The following is a 16,144-nucleotide window of genomic DNA, read 5'->3' as shown; positions in this document are numbered from 1 at the left end:
GGTCTATCTTTGAGACCCTTGCCCGACCCTAGACCCGATGAAATCACACTAAATTAGCCTCTAAAGTGTTCAGGGCCGGGCCGGGTCTTCGGGCCGGGCCAGGCCATGTACACCCCTAGCCGCATGACAACTAATCCGAACCGATGTAAACCACTAAAGAACCGGATATGATAACCGTGGTCAACTCGTGCCTCCACCTTCGACTTGCAATGCGTGGAACATAGTAGGAACGCTAGTTAATTTGTCTTCAAGAAAAAGCTACGACATGTCTCGAACTCTAACCATGAAGGAATCTAACACCACACTAGCCACTAGGGGTAACATCTTAGTTTTTTAATTATGGTTATTATTTAATTAATTAAATTTATAATAATTTAAATTTTAGCCTCATAATAAAATATTAGAAGGTAATATACTTAAAAACTAACATATCTAATTTAAAATTAAAAATTCGAAAATACTAATTTTAGTAAATTTCTAATTGACAATAAGCAACCTTTTAAGATATAACACCCTACCATACAGAGTCTTATGCTTAAGTCATAATTCAGAGATGGCAAGGTATTACGACCTCTAGAAAATAAAATTTAGTACGTATAGTAGTATAAATAATGTTTTTAACTAGGATCCTTTGAAGAAAAAGGGATAAAACAGAATCGCAACTCGAAAAGCGCAACACTCCGATCGCTAACGTAACATAACAGTTACAAGATAAGATAACACGAGATTATATATATACAAAGGAGTACCAAAAATAGGAATATCAAAACTCAAAATTTGGTTGCGAAGATAACCGGTCCGAGCATAGAAATATATACATGTAAGTAAAATAGGAAACCCCAAGGAAACCCAAAGAGACGTAAATACAAAAAAGCTATTCTCCAAAACCTCCTATAAGAGGAGTCATCATAGTTTGTATTATTAGTGGAGATAGTAAGTATCTAAGCAAAACATATAAACCAAAAATAGAGTCCCGAGAAACAAGAAATCTTCGCTGATCCAGAAGGCTCTAGCATGCTTCAGCGAGAAGCCTCACGCCCTGCATCTGAAAACCACAAAATTCACATGGGTGTGTCCCTGAAAACACTTAACACACATATCACGACATCAAAATAAAAATAAGAGAGGATAAAAAAAATAGTGAATTAAAGGCCAAAGAAACATGTTTTCAATCATAACACAAAAACAGGAAGGAAAGTGTAAAACATGTAGATTCTGTGAATAAGTGTGAGATTAGTGGATAAAATCCACTCAATTAAGCACAAGATGTACCACGAATTAGTGGTGCATCAGTGAGAACCAGAGGTTCCCAACATGGTAACAGTTCCCACGTATCTAACATGTAATATACTGGGAAAGCCGAAGGCAATCCTAGAACTTCCACCAGATAAATCAAAGCTTATAAATAGGCTAAACCATCAATGGCAACTGACTAAAGATTCTTCAGTCTAACTGATACTTCATTTTCCAAATCCTTCAGACCTCCCAACCACTAGCAGGAATATAATATAGCAAACACAGTTATATCAGTCAAGAGATATACAAATAGGAACAGATAAGGCATTTTGACAATTAGCAAGTAATATGCAGTCAAATAGGCAATCTCAAACAATTCACATAGTATGCATATGATGAATGCCTGTCCTAATGGCTGATGATATCATCTGTCGGTTATATAGCCAACCCGACAAGTCCTGGTAGCTAACCATTGGATTGTCCCTCTGTTGTGCATCCCCAACTTGAGTTATCCTCGATCATCATCATGATCATAATCATAATCCATATCCAACACCCGCACTGGTGTATATTCACGGGGGCGAGCTCATCCGGGACTTTCACAGTGCCCGGCCATACTTACGACATAGGGTCAACAGAGTCTCGAGTCTCCACCTGGAGCACGTGGTGGCTAGCCACTGCTTTCTTTCAAGGAAACTCGTGTCTCAGATAGTGGAAGTGCAACAAATCATATTTCAATCAATAAGCATATATTCATTTCATACTCAGCCATAATTCAATAATGGCTTTGCCGTAACACGTCAATAACTCAGTCATCTGGCTCATGGTTAAATCCATAACCAGCCAATTCATTAACAATTACAGCCCTTAGGCTCATGGCACATCAAACACTTTCACCGCCATCCTCCGTATCTCAAATAATCATCCTTGATCATCATTGATCATACATATTCCCCTTTCTTCATTCACAAGTTACCATATCTCTTAGCTCCTTTTTCATTGCTAGGCATATCATAATGATTTAAGACATAAAGGGTGAGATCGGAGGCTTAGAAGTATGAAATTTGGCTTTTAAAACTCAAAAATCAACTTTGGGATGAAAACAGGGCCACGCGTACGCGCCCTCCACGCGCACGCGTGGATGGAAAAACAGCCAAATGACGCATACGTGTGGGTGCGTTTGTGCCCCATGCACAAAGCTGGCACAACTCTCGAAAAAATGGCTGGGCATTTGGTGCAGCACATCAACGCGCACGCATGGACAACACGCATGCGTGGATAGCACGTTTTTGAAAAACGACGCATACGTGTCAAGCACGCCTACGCGTGGAGAGTATTCTGTTAAAAATTTTTCTAAGTTAAAAGCTACAGAATTCACATATTAAACCCCCAATCTTCCAACAGATATAACTTCTTCATTTTAAATCATTTTTCGCCTGTTCTTTGAACGGCATGAACATCCCGGATCCAATTTCATTTCTAAACAAGTTTGGCACAAAACGGGGATCTAGAGTCCAAGTTATGTCCCGTCAAAGTATGCCCAAAAACCATATTTTCATACAAAACCACAAGGTGCCATTTTCAAAACAAGTCATTTTCAACCCTTTTCAAAATCAACCAAAACATACCAATTTCAACCCTTTTTGAAATCAATCAAAATATACCAAAATCAACGTCAAGCCTCCTCAACTCACACATTAACACTTTACCACAATTCACAAAACCACCATCCAACCATTTTACCCATCTCAATCAAATGGCTAAATTACAAACACATTAACATGTGATACATCCTTTTTCATCCCAATTTCTAACAACACCATTTCCAATCAACCATCATTATACATAATCAATATCATACTCACCATCAACATGATTTTACCCACAAATCAACCTTAATCATTCATCAAGCAGATATCACAATATGCATTTTTTCATATATCACACCATCAAGGCATCAATATTCATAACCACATATATGACTACATCATACATCTCAACCATTCAATAACATCAACAATTCAATGCTTATCTTAGGGCCTCTAGTCTAAGTTTTCACACCATATTACATTTTAGATACAGGAAATCGAGAACATACCTTAGCCAATTTCCCACGCTCAACCGAAGCACTTCTAAACCACTTGTCCACAAGCTCTCAAGGTTTCAACACCTCCAAGAACATATTTTTGCACACCAAGCCCTTTCTCAAGCTTTCTAAAATCTCAATCAAGCTTCAATATTTACATACACACTACCTAAGCCACAATTATCATACCAAAACACAACATCTCAATTCCCAAGCATCATAAAACAATAAATTACACTAGGATTAAGAATTTTACCACACCCAAGGTTCAAGGACACAAGATTAATCTTCTTCTTCAAAAGAGTTGGGTTCTATAACATCAAAGAGCCCAAAATCTCAACACATTTCTCCATGAAACTCAAAATTTAGGGATGAAGAACTAAAATGATTTCGTGGCTTACCTCAAGAATAGGGTAGTGGGTTTTGTAGAGCTCTTTGCAGTGAATGTATGGCCGCAAACGGTGTGGCAATCGGAGCTCTAAATAAAAAATTATAGTGGTTTGGAGATCAAATGAGAGAAAGAACTTGAGAGAGTGTTCTTTCCCTCCCCATAATCATTTTCAGCGTGTGTTTGTGTGTTGTGAGGAGAGAGAGTGCTGAAAATTAGGGTTTTGATTTAGTTAGGTTGGGCCAAGGGCCCAATATGGGTCCGGTTGGCCCGGTTTGGCCCGTTCGGTCCAATCTTGGTCCGATTTCTACAAAATTGGTATCAAAATTCTCGTCTCAATCTCCTCTATCATATTAAGACATAAAATCACATTTTTAACTCTCTAGAATAAATTCTCATTTATGGGTTAATTAGCCATTAATTAACCAGGTTTTACATAAGATATAGTCATAAGTAATTCTATATTTATTGGATCTAAATGATCTTTAGTTACATGAAAAGATAAGAAAACTAGTTTTATTCTTTAAGTTTAGTGCAAAATCAAATTCAAATTAAATTAGGTAGATAAATCCATTACAAGTTCATAGTAGATAATTGCGCTCTAACCATCCATCCTGATATATTAACATTATTTCATGAATATCTCAAGCAGTGATTATTCGATTGACTTTGTTCAAAGTTTGTTTTAAAACTAACTCAATTCTACATAAATTTAAATCTAATAGCTATTTCAAAATTCCAAATGTAGAAAACTTTATAAGGCTTGCAAAGTGACAATTCAGATTAAAGATTTTACCTAAATGCGAGTTACATTCTCCTAACATAATCTGTACATACCTAAGAGCTATTTGAGTCATTCCTTTCTCATTCTATTTCCTTTTATTTTATATAAAACTTTCTAGGTAACCTATTTTCTCTATCTTCTATTATTTCTATAAATGTCATTCGTACACTTTCTTCGCTTCATTATTAGAAAAATTATTATCTCTTCTCACTTTCTTACTTTCACACTAAATTCTTTGCTAAACTATTCACAAATTTCACTCATATATTGTTCAAGAAGATATCCCCTCTGAACTATGCAAACTACGGAATATGGAGATTTTCTTTCTATCCCTTAGTCAAAGATTCATACCTACATTAAAACATACACAAAGTCTAGCCATGGAATCGTGTCTATTTGAATTGGAACATATATAGGATTTTTACAAACTTTACTAGAGATAAGGTTTTATACTACTTTTTTATATGTCATATTTTAAATATTTTTTAATATAGATGTTAGCATTATATATCATGATATAGTGTTTCTTTATTTCATACACATTAAGCATTATAATAACCATCTTATGTACATTAAAGAACTGAGGAAATGATCCTTTGGTAAGGGAAGGTGACCCCCAAGGACAAGATATTGAAACGATTCTTTGGTAAGAGAAGGTGATCGATCGAGATGATCTTTCGGTAAGGGAAGATGGTCACCAAACTTTTGGGATAAGAACCTTTGATAAGTGAAAGGGACTCCCACCTTTTTATACCAGTTTGAGCTCAGTACCTTCCAAAGTCAAAGTAATGTTAAAAGAATGCTTAAGAAAAGTTAAAGTCTATTTCATGCATTGCATAAGAGTTTTTTGGTCAGCAAGGGATTATTTTCTTTTCATGTAAGAGAAGTTAGGAGAATGTCAAGAGAAACCAAGTCAAGGTCCATGTGTTTGTATTATCTATAATTTAACGTTATAGGCATTCAGTCATGAGTCACATGTATCATAACATAAGCAAATGAGAAGCATATAAAAGTCACACCACTCCAACTAACAAAGACTTTTAAAAATAATAATAATTGAATAATCTTGCATTATCATTATTTTTATTTTATAAACTCAGAGTGGCTAGGGATGAAAACAATGACACCATATAGATAAACTACTGAAAAATTTTTGTTTTTCACCCTTTTCTTCATACCATCTTCAGGAACAATATAGCACGAAATGATATACTGCTCAATTGAGATGAAAAGACCAGTGCATGATTAGGAGCGAGATATTAGGGGCGTAGATACAGAACGTTAAGCACTTACACAAATTCATATTAAGCAGGGAGAATAGGTAGTTGTTTTAGTAATAGTGATGCAAATTAAGAGAATTAGAATTTTCTGTGTGTCTTATTTTATCTTTATTAAGTGACTACAATTGTAACTTTGATTTTTTTTATGATTTGATGTGAGTAAAGTTTGTCATTATTTTTACTTTTATAGTTTAGCACGCCTATTTTTCATATTAGTATCTCTAGATCCACTTATATTTTTTAACTAGTAATGGTTCTAATAAAAATTTGCTATCCACTATTTTTTATATATATAATTATTTTATATAAAGATTTTATTTTTTCAAAAATATTGTAAAATTTCAATATTAATGACTAATATAATTTAAATGAGGCTTAAATCTAGTTTAGAAATATTAGGGTATTACGTTTTGGTATCAGAGCAATTTGATCCAATAGAGCCATATTCTATGCTTGTAAGATTAATTCATTATCATTTAGTTATAATTAATGTCATGCCATGAAATCTTCTTAATATGATGAAATTATATTAGAAATATATGGTCATCTAATAGTAAAAGTTATTCTGCTCCTATATATTTTGTTTGAGGCTTATCACCGTAATTGTTTGATCAAAATGTATACGTGTCAATGTCAAAACATATATCACTTAGGGGTGCTCTAACGATAGATAATCACTGGGTTTTGCCCATGTCATCTGTAGGTAAGGTGAGAAACTCATATCCCTTGTGAATACTTTGATTTTGTGAAATTTAGGTATTGATTTGTGGTTATAAATGGAATTGTATGTATTAGATTAAAATTATGTTAAATTGAAGATTTAATTGGTGAAATTGGATGTTTAGAAGTGAACCTTGGAAGCTAAATTTTCATTGGAAAGATTTGGATCCTTGGGTTTTGTGAAACGGTGGTCAATTGTGACGTTCCAGGATTAATGGAAAATCGGCCAAGGTATGATTTCGGTTTCTCGTAACTAAAATATAATGTATCGTGAAAACTTAGGTTAGTTGACCGTAGGATAAGCATTGAATTATTGTGTTATTGATGATTGTGATGGATTGATATGCATAAGGATTAATGAGTTTGAGGTTATTGTTGTGCTATATTGGTTGTGGTGTTGGTGTTGTGTTTGATAGAGATAATTGATTATGTATATGATCATGATAATGATGATGATGTATATTGAACTTGAATGGTTGGATTATGTTGTTGTTGAAAATGAATTATTGTGTGGAAGTGGTGATATTTGTAAAATTGGGTCCATATGGAGTAAAATTGGTGTGTTGAGGAGTGTTTGGACTTGGTTTGATATGGTTTCGTAAGTTTTAAAAAGGGTTGAAATGAAATTGTTGTGAAAATTGAGGTTTAGAAATCTTTGACAATTTTGTGAAAAGTTGATTTTTGGTAGAATTTTGGTGAGCCATAACTTGGCATCCAAACTCTCAATTTTCCTCAAACTTATTTTATATGAAAATTGGGTCCATGAAGTATATGACGTTTGAAGAACGGATGAAAAACGATTTCTAACAAAAACGTTATGCGCGTTAGAAGTTTAGTGTGTAAAGCTAAAATTTTGCATCATTGAAGGATTTTGCCAACTCTGCATAACTTGTGTACGCAAGCCTCCCACGTGACGCAGGCGTTCGGTTCGGGTTGGCTATCCTGCGTACGCGTGAGGTTGCGTGTATACGCAAGCAAGGGAAAAAACGCACCCACGCGTGCGCGGGACTCCTATTTTCAGTAAAGTGAATTTCATATTTTAAAACCTAATTTTGAACTTCTAAACCTCTATTTTTACTCCCCAGTGTCCTAAACTTAAATTCAATTATAGAGAGGGATTTGAACATTGAGAGGATAATAACTTGCGAGTGAAAAAAGATTATAAAGGGGTGATGTAAGTTGAAAAGTTTAACGGGAATACTGGTTTGTAAATAAATGTGATTGTGGCCCCGGGTAGTAGGCAGTGGCGATGTCCACTTGCTCCGAGTATGAGATAGGGAAGAAGAAGAGTAATTACTCAAATCAGTTCCCAAATATTTTAAAAGCGGATATTTTAGTCTCTAAGAAAAATTAATACACAAATCAATCCCCAAGGTTTTACTCCGGCAGACAAATCAGTCCACAGTTCATTTTTCGGCAGAGTAATTACCCAAATCAGTCCCCAAATATTTTAAAAACAGACATTTTAGTTCCAAAAAAAATTAATACATAAATCAATTCTCAATATTTTTCTCTGTTAGACATAACAGTCCTCCGACTAAAAAATAAATAAAATAAAATAATAATAATTATTATTATAATAATAATAATAATATTTTTTGTTAACAACCAATAGTACTTTTAACAATACACAAAATAATATATTCTTAATAAAAAATCACTAAATTTTAAGAATAATAATATCTCATGTTCTTAATCATGTTTGCGAAAAATTGTATCAAAATTCAATTTCTAATATATTTTTTGAGAAATACATTTTTAATATTAGTTTTTTTTTTTGCAAGATTATCTAACATTAAATATGTATTTCTCAAAAAATACATTAGAGATTGAATTTTGATACAAATTTTTGCAAGAATGATTAAAAAAAGAGATATCATTATCCTTAAAATTTGGTAATTTTTCGTTGTGTATATATATTTTTTTGTAATTTTTCGTTAACAACTAATAATACTTTTAAAAAATCACAAAAAAATATATACTTGGAAAAAAATTATTAAATTTTAAGAATAATAATATCTCATTTTTTGAATTATGCTTGTAAAAAAACACATTAAAACCAATCTTCAAGGAAATTTTTGAAAATATATATTTACTGTTGGCTATTGTTGTTGTATAAAAGTATTTTTATTGATAGTAAATTCAAGTGCATTTTTGTCAGCGTTTGAATAATTCAGAATAATTTTTTGTGGTTAACCCTTTTGTTTTAATACAAACATGATTTTAAAATAGGACATTTTTTTATTATATTAAATACAAAATATCAAATAGTTTTAACTTTAATGCAAAATCAATTGTTAAAATGTAAAATAATAAAGGGCTTAGTCTACTATAAAAGGGGAGGGGGAGCGGGTTGTTGATCATCCCCAATTATACACACATCCTTTCATACTTTGAAACACAAACACTTTTAAGCTTTCATCGCAATCCTTGTATTTAAAAGTTTCATCCTTTGTATTTTGGTTCAAGCCTTTAAATTATAATATAGTTCATATTACTCCATCATCAAGTGAGTATTAATATTTAGTTCATTATTGATATATTAGATTTTATTATTATATTAACAGTACTTTTTAGTACTCTATTTATTATTAATTTAAATATTTTTTATGGTACTCATAATAGTTGGTATCAGAATCAGGTGAAAGCCTGGTTCTCGTATCTTCTCATGAGACCACCATATAAACATAGTATTATGAGAAGATCTACTAAACTCTGTCCTTACTGTTATAACTTTAGGGCTAAAAGAGAATCATCAAAAGATGAAACTATTATTATTCATGCTAATTTACGAAGGTCTTTTGTTCAAACACCTAAAAAACTTTAACATGAAGAACTAATGGGGAATATCCCTGAAGAATGGATTTTAGAAGATATAGTAGAAGAAGAAAAAATAGAAAATACAGAAATTAGGGACATTATTAGAGAAGGTCTACATATTAGACTAAGAATTAATAGGTCTCATTCAGTTAGAATACCAAATTATCAGAATAAAGAAGAAATTTCACCAAAACATTCTATAGATAATTCCTTCATAAACGATGGAGTTATAGGAATAAATAACAATAGACCACATATAGCAACTCCTTTATATGGAACAGAGAATAATTATTCGCCAACTACCTCTCAAATCCTAGGAGTTATAATGAAAGAAGAACCTTTTGAGATTGATAAAAATTGGATTAGTAAAGATTTTTATACACAATATAATATAGGATTAAGAAACTGGTATTTTACTAGATATTCTGAAAAAGAAACTATCGAAATAAGAAAGGAATTTTATGATTATTTAATAAAAAATAAAATCAATTTATACTTCTTCTACTGGTTAAAAACCTATTTTCATGATTTCAAAAAAGAATTTTGTCCTTTAACTAAGACAAACACTACTTGAAAAACAAGCACAGGGCAAACCGTAGAATCCCAATATCCACTAAAAGAAACCATAAAACTAAAGGTAGCACACAATTTAGAACTAGAAGCCACCCCATATAAAGATAGTGGAATAGAAGGATGTGTAGACAAAAGAGACATTAAAAAGGTACATCAACAACTCAACTACACCAGCATAGTCCTAGATATTATGAAAAACCAGTTAGAAAGAATTGAACATAAATATGAACAACTTAAGCCCATTGAAAAACCTATATATAAGTTTCAAAGTCCAGATATAATCAAACTTAGAACAAATGTGGAAGCAGATATTTATGAGTTAAAAGAAAAACTTAAGTCCATAAGTTTAGAAAAAACAGCTATTAATACAATAGAAATCAACAAAATGACACACAAGAATCAGTATTATCCAAAACTAAGAAATTATTATCCAAGACCAACCCCAGCTAATGTAAGCCTTGAAGAAAGAACACAGCTAGTATAAAATAGTTTTACCGGATCCAAATTAGTAGAATGGAATTTAGATGGGTTAAGTGAACAAGCCATTTTAGATCTAATGTGTAGTATGACTATGGCAGCAACTGCTTATAAGGCAAAACGAGCTACTGATAGAGAAGCAGCAGTCATGATCACACAAGGGCTCACGGGACAATTAAAAGGATGGTGGGATAACTTTTTAACTATATCAGAAAGAGAATTAATCCTAAGTAGTATAAAACCAGAAGATCAATCACAAGATGCCATAGCAACCTTAATTTTTACAATTATAAAAAACTTCCTAAGAGACCCAAATAATTTTAAAGATCGAATAGGAACCCAATTAATGAACTTACGATGACTTACAATGTCTGACTATCGATGGTATAAAGATGTTTTTATTTCTAAAGTTATGATGAGAGATAATGCAACAATCCCTTTTTGGAAAGAAAGATTCATAGCTGCCCTACCCAAACTCTTTTCAGAAAAGGTTTTACAAAAACTACAATCTTTATTTGGTACTCAAATACCATATGAAGACCTAACTTTTGGCCAAATACATAATATAGTAGTACAAACCGGAGTAGAAATATGCACTGACACTAGATTACAAGAGAAAATGCGAAGAGAGAATATGAGCAATAAATGAGAATTAGGAAACTTTTGTCAACAATATGGCATTACAACTGAAAAAGCACCTAGCAATCAAAATAGAGTCATTAAGAAAAGAAATACAAAAACTGTTGGAAATTGGTATAGGTATCAATCCAAAGAATCTTATACAACAGGAAATAAGCCAAAAGAAAATTATAAGAGAAAACAAAAGTGGAATAATCAAAAGAAAAATAATAAGAAATAAATAATTTTTTGGAAGTGTAAAAAATTAGGTCATTATGCCAATAACTGCAAAACAGAAGAAAAAATAAACAAAATCATTAATGAAGAAGTAAGAAAAGCTTTAGCAGCTATATTAATTGATACTGAATCAGAGAGCAAAACGGAAAAAGAATATTCTTCTGATGATTCAGAAAATTTTATTCAGCAATTAGATATATCATCTTCTTCCGAGTCTTCTGAGATAAAGGAAGATTCGTGTCAAGGACAAGGAATATGCAACTGTGATAGTTGTGTAAAATTCCTGAATGTAATTACGAGAACTCAAAAGTCAATCAATACCTTAACGAGGGAACAAACAAACACTCTAATTTCTATAATAGATAAATTAGGAGATTCTCCCTTAAAAGATGAATTCTTATTTCAATTAAATGATTTGATTAGGAAAGAAGAAAAATCTAAAGAAGAAATAAGGCCAATAAAAATTAAGGAAATATATAATAGGTTTAGAACACCGAAAGAAGAAACTTCTTTAAAACACTTACAAGAAGAGATAAAAATGTTAAAATCCGAAATTTCTGAATTAAAACAACAAAATATATCTCTTGACTATAGAATACTAAAATTAGAAGGCAAAAACATAGTAAGATTACAAAAAGAAAAAGAAAAATTAGAATCAATAGAAGAAGAAGAAATTATAAATTCAATTAATTTTATTAATGAATTATCATTATTAATTAACCAAAAATGGGATACCCCTATAGTCATAATAACCGAAACAGAGAAATTTGAGTTTATAGCTATGATAGACTCAGGAGCAGATGTAAATTGTATCCAAGAAGGATTAATACCTACCAAGTACTATGAAAAAACAACTGAAACTATTCTCAAAGCAGAAAATGACAAAATGACTATAAACTATAAGACTTCTAAAGCAAAAATTTGTAAAGGAAGTGTATGCTTTTCAACTACCTTTTTCTTAGCAAAAAGAATATCTCAACAAGTTATATTAGAAAATCCCTTCACTCTACTATTATACCCTTTTACGGTAGACGTAGATGGTGTAACCACCTATTGTATACCAAACCAACCTATTCTATTCGAATTTATACAAAAACCAAAAAGGAAAGAACTAAACTTACTACAACAAATGGCTACTTCACAAATCAATATAATAGAAAAAAAAAGAAACAAGTTAGTTTTCTGAACCAAGAAATTGTATATAAAAAAATAGAACACCAATTAGAAAGTCAAAAAATTCAGACTCTAACAAAAGGGATAGAAGACAGAATAAAAAAGGACTTGTGTAGCCTAAACCCAAAAGCTTTTCATCATAGAAAGTTACATGAAATATCTTTACCCTATGAAGATGACTTTAATGAAAAAGATATCCCCACTAAAGCCAAACCAATACAAATGAACAAAGAGTTATTGACATATTGTAAAAAAAAATCCAAGAATACTTAGATAAAGGACTAATCAAGCCATCAAAATTTCCTTGGAGTTGCATAGGGTTCTATGTAATGAAAGCTTCAGAAATCGAAAGAGGAGCTCCAAGGTTAGTAATTAATTATAAGCCTTTAAATAAAGCCTTAAAATAGATAAGATATCCTTTACCAAATAAAAATGACTTAATTAAAAGACTAAGTAAGGCTACTATATTCTCTAAATTTGATTTAAAATTCGGATACTACCAAATCTCAGTGAAAGAAGAAGACCGATATAAAACAGCTTTTATATTACTCTTTGGACATTATGAATGGAATGTAATGCCCCCAAGATTAAAAAATGCACCAAGTGAATTTCAAGAAATTATGAATAATATTTTTTATGCATGTGTAGATTTTACCATAGTCTACCTAGATGATGCTCTTGTATATTCTAAAGGAATAAACCAGCATATTCAACACCTAGAAAAATTTATTAATATTATAAAAGAAAATGGTCTTGTCCTATCTGAAAAGAAAATGAATATATTTATAACAAAAGTAAGGTTTTTAGGATATGAAATTTTCCAAGGAACAATTACTCCGATTAAGAGATCTGTTGAATTTGCAGAAAAATATTTATGTAGCTGAATTTCTACCAGGAATAAGAACTTTATGTGAACCTTTGTATAAAAGACTAAGAAAACAGCCTCTTCCTTAGACAGAAGACATGTCTAAAATAGTTCAAAAAATTAAATATTTAGTAAAAAAAATTTCCTTGTTTAAGTATACCAGACCCTAAGACAAGTCTAATCGTATGAACAGATGCCTTCGAATTAGGGTATGGAGGAATACTTAAACAAGTTCTTCCAAACTCCTCAAAGGAACAAATAGTCAAATATCATTCGGGTGTATGGAATTCAGTCCAGAAAAAGTATGCTACTATTAAAAAAGAAATATTAGCCATTGTCTTATGTGTTTCACATTTTCAAGAAGACTTATTCAATAGAACCTTCTTAATCAGAACTGATTGCAAAGCAGCGCCTAGTGTATTGAAGAATGATGTTAAAAATCTAGTTTCTAAACAAATATTTGCTAGATGGCAAGCTATATTATCATGCTTTGATTTTTCTATTGAGCATATTAAAGGAGAATCAAATGCATTACCTGATTTTCTAACAAGAGAATTTTTGTAAGGTAAAAATGAGCAAGAAACAAGCAAGCAGTGAAGATTATGGTCAACCTCTTGACCAACCAGCAACTCCAATACAAGCTAAACAATTATCTATCTAACCCTTGACGATGTCACAGGTTAAAAGTGAAAAATTATCAGCATCAACTAAAAGTTTTATATGAGGTCCCTACACTTAACAGATATACATTATTGTAGCCATCAAATTTGTTTAAAACTAAACCATTATCTGAAGAACATCCTTATCATGAAAAACCCATACCTCTAAAAATAACAGCTTTAGAGAAAAAAATGGTTTAAGATGGATAGAAGAATCCTTTATAAAACAGTTTTTCCAAATACTTTTCACTATCCTCCAACAAACATTCAAAAAATCCGAACCTTTTATGAGTTTATCTTAGTAGACACAGGATCAATTGAATTAACTCATAATAAAGACCATACCACAAAAGATACAATATTCTTAAAAATTAAGATTATGAAAGTAATCATATTATCAGAATGGGAAACCCTCATTTTCATTGTAAAAGTTTTACTAAAAACTTTGAACCACAGTACTACTCCTATTATGATTATATAGATGCCTGGTGGAACACCTTATATCTTTCTCCAAATCCCCACTCTTGGTTCATTTGGTTCCGAAAAGGGATTTCTCTACAGTTTCTCAAATGGTTCCAGATATGGTTTCAAGAGTTTGGACCAATGGAAGCAATTTTTCCAAAAGAAGCCAATATGGCTTATGAATATTTCAAAAATAAAACATCATTTCTAAATGGATATAAGCTGATTTCCTTCATTTCCACTATGGGAATATGTTGAATACTGACCTGGGAATATAATTCCGCATGATATGAAGATACTCCAAGTGTATAATATTTAATTAGAAACATAAAAGCGAAATGGTGGAATAAATTCGATCTGAACCTAATTAGTTAAAGAGCAATTGATAATTGGATGACTATATCCCAAAAAGAGCATAATCCCCAAGCCACAGTTCAGGATTCAAAAAAATATCATTCGAAAAAGAAACTCGCTTTCTAGCCCATAAAAAATAAATGATGGCGGCCCTTGCAGCGGTCACCTCAGAAGAAGAGATCCATAATTCTTTAAAAGCAATAAAAGCAGAACCAACAAATGAAGATGAATAAGTCCAGTCCAGCCGAGGACTGTACATACAAGATACCCAAGATCCATTTGAAGAGTAAAAAAAAAGTCCCAAAATTAGAAAACAGACACCTGTACAAAGTTGAGAGAGAAGATGTCAAGATGATTTCAGAAAATAATAAAAGAATCTCATGCAGAAAGGAACAAAAGTCATTAGCAGGATTCCAACAGAATCACAGCAGAAAGAACAAAACTAGCTACCGGTTTACAGAAAACTAGAACATAAGACATTAACTCGGAGACAAAATCTCTGAATCAGCCCACAGCAAGAGCAAATGGATTTTCAAAACCAAGGGTTAAAATGTAAAATAATAAAGTGCTTAGCCTAATTATATATAATAAATACGTACATAAAAATCTAATGAATAAATTTATTATTACTTTTATCCAAAAAATATAAAAAATTATGGTCCAATATTATTATGCAATTAATAATAATAATACTAATTATTTTATTTTATTTTTTTGGACAGAGGATTGTTATGTCTAATGGAGAAAAACATTGGGGATTGATCTGTGTATTAATTTTTCTTGGGGACTAAAATGTACGTTTTTAAAATCCTTGGGGACTGATCTAGTAATTACTCTACCAGAAAATAAACTGGGGATTGATTTGTCTGCCGGAGTAAAACCTTAGAAATTAATTTATGTATTAATTTTTCTTGGGGACTAAAATGTCTGCTTTTAAAATCCTTGGACTGATTTGGGTAATTACTCGAAAGTATGAAAAATGAATTTAATTATGGAGTTTTGAATGAATGTATATTTGTGATACTTGGGCAGTAGTAAAGATTATGGTTCGTCCCGCTTGCTCCAAGTCAGTATTTGAGATTCGATAATAATAATGATTGATTTGGACTGAATGAATGTATGTTTGAAATCCTAGGCAGTAGCAATAATTGTGGTTTGTCCCACTTGCTCCATGTAGTGATTGACACTTGGGTAGTAGCATCAGTAGTGGTGATTCCACTTGCTCCAGGTTGAGCTTTTAAACACCTGCCTAGGTTGTAGCTGTAGTAGTGGTTATTCCACTGGCTCTGGGTTAAGCGGGTAGTAGCAAAGGGGTTGTAGCTCAAACCCACTTGCTTCGCAATGGTTGTTTTTATCCATGGTTAGCTACCAGAACGTGTCGGGTTGGCTATATAACCGACATATGATATCAT

This window comes from Arachis duranensis, chromosome 4, assembly GCF_000817695.3.
Source record: "Arachis duranensis cultivar V14167 chromosome 4, aradu.V14167.gnm2.J7QH, whole genome shotgun sequence".
Classification (NCBI taxonomy): Eukaryota; Viridiplantae; Streptophyta; class Magnoliopsida; order Fabales; family Fabaceae; genus Arachis; species Arachis duranensis.
This window is presented reverse-complemented; position numbering follows the sequence as displayed.